Raw genomic sequence first — 12,105 nt, forward strand, 5'->3', positions numbered from 1 at the left:
CTTGATTTCCAGGCCCGTACTCTTTCCACTAAACTGCTCTGTTGTACAGCATCTTCTAGACCAAAGATTTAAGACCCTTTGAACTGGAACCAGCATAGGAGCCCTAGTCCTACTTGACCGTAACTGTGGGCAAATCACTTAACTAATCTGTACCTCCACTGCCTCGTCAGGAAAATGGGGGAGAAATACCTAGTCTCCCTCGCTCTTCGACTGTGAGCCCCATGTAGGACAGGGACTGTGGCCGAACTGAGTGTATTGTGTCTACCAGCGCTTGGCACATAGTAGGAGCCCAGTTAATCTCTGAGATCCCAAATCTATATCCCCCAATACCTACTATCATCACTTCCACTTCCACATCACTTCCACTTCCACATCATCACTCCCACTCAGTCTGGAAGGCCTTCCCAGACTGAGCCCCTTCCTTCCTCTCCCCCTCGTCCCCCTCTCCATCCCCCCATCTTACCTTCTTCCCTTCCCCACAGCACCTGTATATATGTATATATGGTTGTACATATTTATTACTCTTTATGTATTTATTTTACTTGTACATTTCTATCCTATTTATTTTATTTTGTTGGTATGTTTGGTTCTGTTCTCTGTCTCCCCCTTTTAGACTGTGAGCCCACTGTTGGGTAGGGACTGTCTCTATGTGTTGCCAATTTGTACTTCCCAAGCGCTTAGTACAGTACTCTGCACATAGTAAGCACTCAATAAATACGATTGATTGATTGATTCCACTTTCACCTTGTAACCTCCACAGCACTTAGAACAGTGCTTTGCACATAGTGAGGGCTTAATAAATGCCATTATTATTATTATTATTATTATTATTATTATTATTATTATTATTATTATTATTATTCCACCCACCTAAACAGTTCCATGTTCTCCCTCTCTTTCAGGCCGTGAGCCCCAGATGAGAAGCAGCATGGCCTAGTGACTAAAGCACTCGCCTCGGCGTCAGAGGATCTGGCTTCTCATCCCCACTCTGCTGCTCATCTGCTGTGTGACCTTGGGTGAGTCTCTTAATTTACCTGTGCCTCGGTTATCTCATCTGTAAAATGAGGATTAGGGTCTGTGAGCCCACGTGGGACAGGGACTGTGTCCAACCTGATTAGCTTGCATCTACCCCGGTGTTTAGCAGCGCGTCTGGCACATAGTAAATGCTTAACAAATACACTCAAAAATTGAAATATGGGACAGGAAGGGTGTCCAATCTGATTATAATAATGGCATTTATTCATTCATTCATTCAATCGTATTTATTGAGCGCTTACTGTGTGCAGAGCACTGTACTAAGCGCTTGGGAAGTACAAGGTGGCGACATATAGAGATGGTCCCTACATAACAACAGGCTCACAGTCTAGAAGGGGGAGAAAGACAACAAAACAAAACATGTGGACAGGTGTCAAGTCGTCAGAACAAATAATATTAAAGCATTAATTAATTAATTAATTTAAAATATTAATTAATATTAATTAATATTGATATTCTATTAACAAAATAAATAGGATAGTAAATATGTACAAGTAAAATAAATAGAGTAATATGTGCAAAGCACTGTTCTAAGCACTGGGGGGGTTACAAGGTGATCAGGTTGTCCCACGGGGGGCTCACGGTCTTCATCCCCATTTTCCAGATGAGGGAACTGAGGCCCAGAGAAGTGAAGTGACTTGCCCAAAGTCACACAGCTGACAATTGGCGGAGCTGGGATTTGAACCCATGACCTCTGACTCCAAAGCCCGGGCTCTTTCCACTGAACCACGCTGCTTCTAGGTTATCCTGTATCTTCCCCAGCATTTAGCATAGTGCTAGATGCATAGAAAGCACTTAACTAATAATAATGATGATGATGATGATAGAAAGCCTGGTCACAAAGGAAGTCTTAGGCAGGGAGTAGTTTGAGAAGGGGAAATCAGGGAAATAAATTAATCGGTTTCCATTTATTTATTTATTTTAGCTACCTTCAGGACTAGACTAAATTGTGGGTAAGTCATTAGGTATCTTTTAACTCCCCATAGTTCAGGCCTCTATGACTAATCAATCAATCAGTCAGTGGTGTTTATTGAGTGCTTACTATGTGCAGAGCACTGTACTCGATACTTGGGAAAGTACAATACGTCATCCAATCAATCAATCAATCAATCGCATTTATTGAGCGCTTACTGTGTGCAGAGCACTGTACTAAGCGCTTGGGAAGTACAAGTTGGCAACATATAGAGGCAGTCCCTACCCAACAGTGGGCTCACAGTCTAAAAGGGGGAGACAGAGAACAAAACCAAACATACTAACAAAATAAAATAAATAGAATAGATATGTACAAGTAAAATAAATAAATACAGTAATAAATATGTACAATGTGTCCAGGCTCTCTTGTTTCTCCTCCCCCTTTTTCCCCCTCCCTAATGTCAACTTTTTGGCTATTTCACTGCCAGTGGATAGAACCAGGCCTGGGAGTCCGAAGGTCATGGGTTCCAATCCCGGCTCTGCCACTGGTCTGCTGTGTGACCTTGGGCAAGTCACTTTACTTCTCTGAGCCTCAGTTCCCTCATCTGGAAAATGAGCATTAAGACTGTGAGCCCCACGTGGGACAACCTGACTACCTTGTATCTACTCCGGTGCTTAGAACAGTGCTTGGCACATAGCTCTTAACAAATACCATAATTATTATTAATTATTATTAATAGCTCTTCCAGTCAGTTGATTGGTGATATTGAACAGCATGTTGAAAGAATCCCTACAACGACATCCATGGATTGTCTGAATTTTAAACATCCATGCCCTTTCTGACTTCAGGTTTCAATCAATCGTATTTATTGAGCGCTTACTGTGTGCAGAGCACTGTCCTAAGTACTAAGCGTTTCGGTTTTGATTTTTTGTTTTTTAACTATCTATCATCAAAAAGTGGCTGTGTAGACAATTTTCTTCCTCGGAGTGACAGAAAGGCTTTTTCCCTTTGATCTGTGAATATCCGTCTCTATATGTTGCCGACTTGTCCTTCCCAAGCGCTTAGTACAGTGCTCTGCACACAGTAAGCGCTCAATAAATCCGATTGAATGAATGAATGAATTTAAATAATTGTAATAAACATAATAACAATGAGCTCAGTTCTCTCCAGGTTTTTTTTAAATGGTATTTATTAAGCACCTGCTTTGTGCCAGGCCAGGCACTGTACTAAGTGCGGGGGGTAGATACAAGCTAATCGGGTTGGACACAGATTTTACAGAAGAGGTAACTGAGGCCCAGAGAAGTGAAGTGACTTGCCCAAGGTCACACAGCAGACAAGTGGCAGAGCAGGGATTAGAACCCAGATCCCACTGAGTCCCAGGCCTGGGCTCTATGCTGCTTCTCAGTTTTGAGAGGTAAGTTCGTGTTCATGGGGTTGTGAGGGTTGTGAGAAACCAAGCGCTTAGTACAGTGCTCTGCACACAGTAAGCGCTCAATAAATACGATTGATTGATTGATTGATTGAGGAGGAAACTCTATTGTTGCATTACCATCCCATGTCCCAAGCAGCTCCCCCAGCCCCCTCCACCTCCCATGGTCTTTTCACACCTTTCCAAATGGAGACAAAAAAAAATCAAGCTCAGAAGGACTGATTTTGTTGCTTCCGTTTATAATAGGAATGATAATAATAATAATAACAATGGAATTTGTTAAGCACTGTGTGCCAGAAGATCTTGAAACCTTTCTAGGAGCTGGACAGTGAATTCGAGAAGGAGGAAACTGAGGCCCAGAGCAGGGAGGTGGTTTGCCCACAGTCACACGATGGGTCAGTTTAAAGCTGAGAGAGTAAACATGGACCTTCCGGCCCTGGGTTTGGCCATTGGTCACCCTCTAGTGAAATTCCTTTTTTGGTTTTTTGATTTTGGTATTTGTTAAGCATTTACTATGTGCCAGGCACTGTACTACGCGCCGGGGTAGATACAAGCTAATCAGGTTGGACACCGTCCCTGTCCTTCAAGGGGCTCACGGTCTTAATCCCCATTTTACAGAGGAGGTAATTGAGGTCCAAATAAATGAAGTGACTTGCCAAAGGTTACCCAGCGGACAAGCGGCAGAGCCAGGATTAGAACCCAGGTCCTTTTGACTCCCAGCCCTGTGCTCTATCCACTAGACCACACTGCTTCTTAAAGAGACATCTATCTATGGGTCTTCCCAGTCTTATTCTCCTCCTTCCCTCCATCCTTGAGTTGTTTTCAGCGGCTCCCTGATGGACTGTGAGCCCACTGTTGGGTAGGGATGGTCTCTACATGTTGCCAACTTGTACTTCCCAAGCGCTTAGTACAGTGCTCTGCACATAGTAAGCGCTCAAAATACGATTGATGATGATGATGATGACTGTGAGCCCACTGTTGGGTAGGGACTGTCTCTATATGTTGCCAACTTGTACTTCCCAAGCGCTTAGTACAGTGCTCTGCACACAGTAAGCGCTCAATAAATACGATTGATTGATTGATTGATTGACTCCAGAAGGCCTCCCCGACTAAGCTCCCCCTCTCCTCTTCTCTCACTCCCGTCTGTGTCACCCTGCCTTGCTCCCTTTTTTCTTCCCTCCCTGTCCCACAGCACTTATGTACATATCTTCTAGACCGTGAGCCCACTGTGGGGTAGGGACCGCCTCTATATGTTGCCAATTTGTACTTCCCAAGCGCTTAGTACAGTGCTCTGCACGCAGTAAGCGCTCAATAAATACGATTGAATGATTGAATGACTCCCATCGGAGTCGCCACAACCCCTAAACCCCTCCCCTCTAATAATAATAATAATAATAATTGGCATTTGTTAAGCGCTTACTATGTGCAAAGCACTTTTCTAAGCGCTGGGGAGGATACAGGCTGATCAGGTTGTCCCACATGGGGCTCACGGCCTTAATCCCCATTTTACAGATGAGGTAACTGAGGCCCAGAGAAGTGAAGTGACTTGCCCAAGATCACACAGCAGACATGTGGCGGGGTCGGGATTCGAACCCATGACCTCTGACTCCAAAGCCCGTGCTCTTTCCACTGAGCCACGCTGCTTCTCTCGACTATAAACTCATTGTGGGCAGGGAATGCGTCTTTTTATTGTTGTGCTGTATTCTATTTATTTTATTTTGTTAGTATGTTTGGTTTTGTTCTCTGTCTCCCCCTTTTAGACTGTGAGCCCACTGTTGGGTAGGGACTGTCTCTAGATGTTGCCAACTTGGACTTCCCAAGCGCTTAGTCCAGTGCTCTGCGCACAGTAAGCGCTCGATAAATACGATTGATTGATTGATTGAGTCTCCCAAGCGCTTAGTACAGGGCTCCGCACAAAGTAAGCTCTCAGTAAATACGATTGAATGAATAAATGATCCTCTGGGGCAGCGCGTGGAGCCGAGCAGGGCCGACGAGATGGGGGACAATTCTAAGAGGCGTCTGGCGCCGGTCCTCCAAAAAGACATCTGGTTTCACCGTTCGAGACTCTCAACCTGATTGCGAGCAGCTGGCTTGTTTATTTTCTATTTTTCCTCACCATTGTCACCATTGGGGTAGGGACCGTCTCTATATGTTGCTGATTTGTACTTCCCAAGCGCTTAGTACAGTGCTCTGCACGCAGTAAGCGCTCAAAAAATACGATTGAATGACTCCCATCGGAGAGTCATTTCATTTCAAACGGCCCGTGAAGCGAGAGTCGAGCATTTCCCAGCCCGGCCTGGGCCACAGACCCGTTGGCCAAGGGCCCCCCCCACACCCCCCAAGAGGAATCTGTCCCCATCCGCCCCTTTGGAGCTAATAATAATGATAATTGTGGCATTTGTTAAGCACTTACTATGTGCCGGGCACTGTACTAAGTGCTAATACAAGCAAATCGGGTTGGACATGGTCCCTGCCCGACGTGGGGCTCACAGTCTCGATCCGCATTTTCCAGATAAGGTAGCTGAGGCCCAGAGAAGTGAAATCAATCAATCAATCAATCAATCGTATTTATTGAGCGCCTACTGTGTGCAGAGCACTGGACTAAGCACTTGGGAAGTACAGTTCGGCAACAGATAGAGACAATCCCTACCCAAGAACGGGCTCGCTATGATTGATCGATCTTGTTTTCCACCTTATGGAGCTGGGGGGGCTGGCTTTTTTGTTTGCGTGTTTGTTTTTTAATGGTATTCGTTAAGCGCTTACTATGTGCCAGGCACTGTGCTAAGCTCTGAGCTAGATAAACTCTAATCAATCAATCAATCAATCATATTTATTGAGCGCTTACTGTGTGCAGAGCACTGTACTAAGCGCTTGGGAAGTACAAGTTGGCAACATATAGAGACAGTCCCTACACAACAGTGGGCTCACAGTCCAAAAATCAGAGTGGACAAACCCGTGTCCTTTGACTCCCAAACCCATGCTCTTGACTAGGCCATGCCGCTTCTCTAATTCATTCATTCTCCCTCCCACATAGGGCTCGCAGTCCTACTCCCCATTTTACAGATGAGGTAACTGAGACAAAGAGAAAGGGAAATGACTGGGAAATCACCTCCTTCAGGAGGCCTTCCCAGACTGAGCCCCCTCCTTCCTCTCCCCCTCCTCTCCCTCTCCATCCCCCCTGCCTTACCTCCTTCCCTTCCCCACAGCACCTGTATATATGTTTGTACGTATTTATTACTCATTTATTCATTTTTTTTACTTGTACATATCTATTCTATTTATTTTATTTTGTTAATATGTTTTGTTTTGTTCTCTGTCTCCCCCTTCTAGACTGTGAGCCCACTGGTGGGTAGGGACCGTCTCTAGATGTTGCCAACTTGGACTTCCCAAGCGCTTAGTCCAGTGCTCTGCACACAGTAAGCGCTCAATAAATACGATTGATTGATTGATTGACTTGCCCAAGGTCACAGAGCAGATAAGCGGCAGAACCAGGATTTTGCTCTGGGATAGCATCGGCCCCCATAGGCAAAAAAAAATTACAGCAAATGTCCTTCTTCAGAGGGTCCACTAATCAGGTTGGCCATTGCTAGAGAAGCAGAGTGGCTCAGTGGAAAGAGCCCGGGCTTTGGAGTCTGAGGTCATGGGTTTGAATTCCGGCTCCGCCTCATGTCTGCTGTGTGACCTGGGGCAAGTCACTTAACTTCTCGGAGCCTCAGTTCCCTCATCTGTAAAATGGGGGTGATGACTGTGAGCCCCACGCAAGACAACCTGATCACCTTGTATCCCCCCAGCACTTACAACAGTGCTTTGCACCTAGTAAGCGCTTAACAAATGTCATTATTATTATTATCCTTGGCCCCCTTGGCCCCAATTAGTGGTGACTGCTAAGTCACTGCCAAGCGCTTAGTACAGTGCTCTGCACACAGTAAGCGCTCAATAAATCATCATCATCATCATCGATCGTATTTATTGAGCACTTACTATGTGCAGAGCACTGTACTAAGCGCTTGGGAAGTACAAGTTGGCAACATATAGAGACAGTCCCTACCCAACAGTGGGCTCACAGTCTAAAAGGGGGAGACAGAGAACAAAACCAAACATACTAACAAAATAAAATAAATAGAATAGATAGGTACAAATAAAATAAATAAATAAATAGGGTAAAAAATATGTACAAACATATATACATATATACAGGTGCTGTGGGGAAGGGAAGGAGGTAAGATGGGGGGATGGAGAGGGGGACGAGGGGGAGAGGAAGGAAGGGGCTCAGTCTGGGAAGGCCTCCTGGATAAATACGATTGATGATGATGATGATGATGATGATGACGATTGATGATGATGATGATGATGAAGTATAGCAGTGAGAGCCTAGTTGGAAGAGGAGCAGTTGTCCTCTTTTGGATGAATTTTGCCTCATGACAGGGAAAGAAAGTAATTACTAGGTTTGGGTTCTCTCCAGAATCGCCAGGTCAGAGGAAATGTGAATCGGCTGCAAAATAGGAAGAGGCGGCGTGGACTAGCGGAAAGATCATGAACCTGGGATGCCGAGGAGCTGGGTTCTAATCCCAACTCTGCCACGTGTCCGCTGGGTGACCTGGGGCAGGGCACTAAACAGCTCTGTGATTCAGTTACCTCATCCTTAAAATGGGAATTAAGCCCAACTCGTAAGCTCCCTGCTGGGACAGAGACTTTGTCCCCCCTGATTACCTTGTATCTACCCCCCTGTTTAGTACAGTGCTAGGTTCATTTTAAGCATTTAACAACTACTGCTAAAAAAACCCAAAAGTTTCCAAGTACTAATATAGTTGTTAAGCACTTACTATGTGACAAATACTAAATAATAATAATAATAATGAAATTTGTTAAGCGCTTACTATGTGCAAAGCACTGTTCTAAGCGCTGGGGAGGTAACAAGGCAATCAGGTTGTCCCAAGGGGGGCTCACAGTTTTAATCCCCATTTTACAGATGAGGTAACTGAGGCCCAGAGAAGTTAAGTGACTTGCCCAAAGTCACACAGCTGACCATTGGCGGAGCTGGGATTTGAACCCATGACCTCTGACTCCAAAGCCCGGGCTCTTTCCTCTGAGCCACGCTGCTTCAAAATGCTGGAGTAGACCCAAGATAATCAATTATTATCATTATTATTATTATTATGGTATTTGTTAAGCGCTTACTATGTGCTGAGCGCTGTTCTAAGTGCTGGAGGGAGACACAAGATAATCAGGTTGTCCCACGTGGGGCTCTCAGTTTTAATCCCCATTTTACAGATGAGGTAACTGAGGCACAGAGAAGTTAAGTGGCTCGCCCAAGGTCACACAGCAGACAGGTGGCGGAGCCGGGATTAGAGCCCATGTCCTCTGACTCCCAAGCCCGGGCTCCTTCCATTAAGCCACGCTGCTTCCCCAACTGGACACAGTCCATGTCCCACATTATTGAGCGCTTACTGTGTGCAAAGCACTGTACTAAACGCCTTGCGTGTGGGAGGGAGAATCCCCATTTTACGGATATGAGGAAACTGAGACCCAGAAATGTGAAGCGACTCACTTGAGGTCACACGGCCCACAAGTGGCAGAGCCAGGATTAGAACCCCGGTCCCCCGAGCCAAGCTGCTCCCCGTTGAGCACCGTTGCTTAATAATAATAATAATGATGGCATTTGTTAAGCGCTTACTATGTGCAAAGCACTGTTCTCTGCTGTGTGATCTTGGGCAAGTCACTTAACTTCTCTGGGCCTCAGTGACCTCATCTGTAAAATGGGGATTAAGACTGTGAGCCCCACGTGGGACAACCTGATCACCCTGTATCCTCCCCAGCGCTTAGAACAGTGCTTTGCATGTAGTAAGCGCTTAACAAATGCCTATTATTATTATTATTATTACAAGGTGATCAGGTTGTCCCACGCGGGGCTCACAGTCTTAATCCCCATGCAGATGAGGTAACTGAGGCTCAGAGAAGTGACTTGCCCAAGGTCACCCAGAAGGCATGTGGTGGAGCCGGGATTCGAACCCACGACCTCTAACTCCAAAGCCCGTGCTCTTTCCACTGAGCCACGCTGCTTAGGCCGGGCTAGCGCATTTGGTTGTTTTCGCATCGTACGTTTCATCTGCAGCCCCCAGGCAGAGCAAGGCCCCCTAAGGACAGATTTTCCTTCTCGCTTCCGTGAATTTTCCGTGAATTTTCCGTCCTTGGTGTTAGTTTAGGGGAGGGTTTATTTCATTGTGGCGGTTTAAATACGTCCCCCCAGAGAAAGCTGGCTTCTGCCCGTCTACGGTAACAAACTGGCAAGCGGCCCGACCCACGCCGTTCAGAATCATCATCATCATCATCAATCGTATTTATTGAGTGCTTACTGTGTGCAATGCACTGGACTAAGCGCTTGGGAAGTACAAGTTGGCAACATCTAGAGACAGTCCCTACCCAACAGTGGGCTCACAGTCTAAAAGGGGGAGACGGAGAACAAAACCAAACGTACTAACAAGATAAAATAAATAGAATAGATATGTACAAGTAAAATAAATAGAGTGACAAATATGTACAAACATATATACATATATACAGGTGCTGTGGGGAAGGGAAGGAGGTAAGAATCCAGAGGCCAGTAGCCGCGTCAGGCCGGCTAAGAGGGTAGTCACCCTGGGCCCCGGGCTAGCCGGAGCCATGGTGGGCTGATTCCCACGAGCCCCAGGATGGAGGCACCTGGAAGGATTATTAGCAGGATTGGAACTCATGCCTCTGCTGGGACCGGATCATAATTACAGTAATTTTCCAACAGAGCTCTGCAGTAGGAGTGTTTAATCAGCATCCGACTCCCTCCTGCTCCCAGCCCTCATCACTCAAGGAGAGGGCTGGGATGACTCTTAAAGAGGCAGCGCCCACCTTTCAGCCTTTCGAACAGATGCGCCCTAATTGGTAAAATATATCTAAGTCCCGTCGCTTGCAGCGGGCGATTTCCTTTGCTTCCAACGTAGCGAAGGGGAGCGAGGGAAAGAGGGCGCGGAAGTCAGGCGACGCGGGTTCCCATCCCAGCTCTGCCGCTTGGCTGCCGGGTGACCTTGGACCGGTCACTTCACTTCTCTGGGCTTCACTTTCCTCAGCTGTAAAATGGCAATTTTATTTTTATTTTTTTAATATCGTATTTATTGAGCGCTTACTATGTGTGGAGCACTGTACTAAGCGCTTGGGAAGTACAAATTGGCAACATGTAGAGACAGTCCCTACCCAACAGTGGGCTCACAGTCTAAAAGTCAATTCAATATTATTATTAATATGGTATTTGTTAGGCGAAAATGGCAATTCAATATTATTATTAATATGGTATTTGTTAAGCGCTATGTGCCAAGCATGGGGTAGATACAAGGTGTTCAGGTTGTCCCGCGTGGGGCTCACAGTCTTAATCTCCATTTTCCAGGTGAGGTGACTGAGGCACAGAGGAGTGAATTGCCCGAGGTCACACAGCAGACAAGTGGCAGAGCCAGGATTAGAACCCATGTCCTCTGACTCCCAAACCCATGCTCTTGACTAGGCCATGCTGCTTCTCTAATTCATTCATTCTCCCTCCCACTTGGACTCCGAGCCCCCGGTGGGATAGGGACTGTGTCCAACCTATTGTTCTTGTATCTGTATCTTCCCCAGTGCTTAGAACAGTGCTTGGCACATAGTAAGCGCTTAACAAATACCAAAATCATTATTACTAACCCGGCGCTTAGTACAGAGCTTGGCCCTGAGTAAGTGCTGAGCAATCCCTCAATCAGTGGTATTTATTGAGCGCTTGCTGGGTCATTCATTCAATCGTATTTATTGGGCACTTACTGTGTGCAGAGCACTGAACTGGGCTCTTTGGTGAGTACAACATGATAATAAACGGACACACTCCCTTCCCACAACGAGCGTACAGTCTACTGTGTGCAGAGCACTGTACTAACCGCTCGGGAGATTATGACTCCGTTCGTGTCAAGGAATTAACAGTCTAGAGGGGGAGACGACACCCCGATTATTTGCCTCTAGAAGCTGCTGTCTTCTGCTGGCCACTCGCAGGGCCCGTGGGAGAAGAACATTTTGCGGAGGACCTCCGCCAACGCTATCTCTCGCGCCCAGGCCGGGAAGTGCTGCTGACCAGAGGCAGGAAAACCGCGTGTTCCCGGCGCCCTAAATCATGGAAGAGCCACAGGCAGACAGGAAGCAGAAGGGAAGAACGTCGAGCTGAAAACCGTGACCGGTGGGGCTGCTGTCACCCAGCCCAGAGATCACAGATGCGGCAATTCCGGTCTTCTCCCCACCCAGGAAAGGGACCTTCCACAGTCTCTTATCTCTCCTTTTCCAGGTTTCCCCTCTCCCGCTTCTCACACCCCTCTCCCTGCAGGATGGAAGGGTGCCACGCTCTCCCCGTCCTTGGCCAGCCGATAAGCAGGTGGAGCGGAGAGAGTTACGGCCTCCTCTTTGTCGGCCTGGAGCACGCACGAGCTCCGAAAAACGGGGGTTTGTCTTTTGGGCACTTTCCTGGTTATTTCGTTGGGGTTTCTGGATCTCGGGTTCTTGATCCAAGGCCTAAGAACCGGAGTTCTCAAGTTGGCGTCGTTCTGGCCCCCGGACGGCTTCTCCTCTGGAGCTTCCCCGGTTTTTGCCGAGGGGACGGGATGTTTAAAAATCCAAAGCAGGAAGGTGGAGCCAGGCCAAGCTTTGGAAGGGAAGGCGGAGAGGGAAGCCACTTCCTCGGCCTGAAGAGAGA

The sequence above is a fragment of the Tachyglossus aculeatus genome, chromosome 11, assembly GCF_015852505.1.
Source record: "Tachyglossus aculeatus isolate mTacAcu1 chromosome 11, mTacAcu1.pri, whole genome shotgun sequence".
Lineage (NCBI taxonomy): Eukaryota > Metazoa > Chordata > Mammalia > Monotremata > Tachyglossidae > Tachyglossus > Tachyglossus aculeatus.